This window comes from Cannabis sativa, chromosome 5 (genome assembly GCF_029168945.1).
Source record: "Cannabis sativa cultivar Pink pepper isolate KNU-18-1 chromosome 5, ASM2916894v1, whole genome shotgun sequence".
NCBI classification, from domain to species: Eukaryota; Viridiplantae; Streptophyta; class Magnoliopsida; order Rosales; family Cannabaceae; genus Cannabis; species Cannabis sativa.
Window position 1 is genome coordinate 8397329 of NC_083605.1, and position 1051 is coordinate 8398379.

At 43.6% G+C, this 1051-nt stretch overlaps 1 non-coding gene across 1 annotated transcript; it reads right to left on the reverse strand.

Moving 5' to 3' along the window:
- Positions 1-695: 695 nt before the first annotated feature.
- On the reverse strand, positions 696-802 carry LOC133038639 (small nucleolar RNA R71). The gene has a single exon (XR_009688139.1). It is a non-coding gene; the product is annotated as a small nucleolar RNA R71 (small nucleolar RNA).
- Positions 803-1051: the final 249 nt, after the last annotated feature.

Sequence of the window (1051 nt, forward strand, 5' to 3'; positions counted from 1 at the left end):
ATTGTATAAAGATTGATATTACACAAAATTATACTAACTTCTACTTTGGTTTATTTCTCTTGCTGAACTTCTAACTTGTCTCTTGCAAAGCTGCTTTTATCTATTTCAGGTATCTTGAGTGCATGCGCCGCCAAGGGCAAGCAGTTGTATTACCCGTCGACCCTGAAATCGAGAAAACTTGTAGGAGAAACAGGAGGAACAAAAGGCAAGAGAGAGTTTCAAAGACTCCGCCGAAAACACCAGAAATCATGGCTGACAACGCTAATGCTGCGAATAATGGAGGCAACAACGGTAATAATGGAGGTGCCGTTGAAGATCAAGCTAATGGCCGCAGCTTGAGAGATTATATTCTCCCAACTCTTACGGGGGTTCAGTCATGTATTAGGCCACCGGCAGTGGATGCTAACAACTTCGAAATCAAGCCTGCCATACTACGAATGGTGCAGTCTTCAGTCCAGTTTGGTGGACTCCCTTCTGAAGACCCCAATCTGCATCTATCGAACTTCATGGAGTTATGTCAGACCTTCAAAGTCAATGGGGTTAGTGATGATGCCATCCGTTTGAGACTGTTTCCATTCTCACTGAGAGAGCGAGCCAAGAGTTGGTTGATCTCCTTGCCACCAAATTCTATAGCAACATGGACAGACTTAGCAACAAAATTCTTGTCAAAGTTCTTTCCTCCAGCGAAGTCTGCAAAGCTAAGAGGAGAAATAAACAACTTCTGTCAGCAAGATAATGAATCTCTCCATGAGGCTTGGGAGAGGTTTAAAGATCTAATCAGAAAATGCCCTCATCATGGCATAGAGAAGTGGATGCTGGTTCACAATTTCTACAACGGGTTGGTTGGTAACACTAGAACTCTGATAGATGCAGCAGCTGGTGGAGCTTTTATGAGAAAGAGTGCTAATGAGGCTTACGATCTATTGGAGGAGATGGCTCTAAATAATCAGCAGTGGCCAACTGAAAGGAGTCAAACTAAGAAAGTAGCTGGTGTGCTAGAGGTTGATGCCATCACAAAGTTGACAGCTCAAGTTGAGGCCTTGACAAAGCT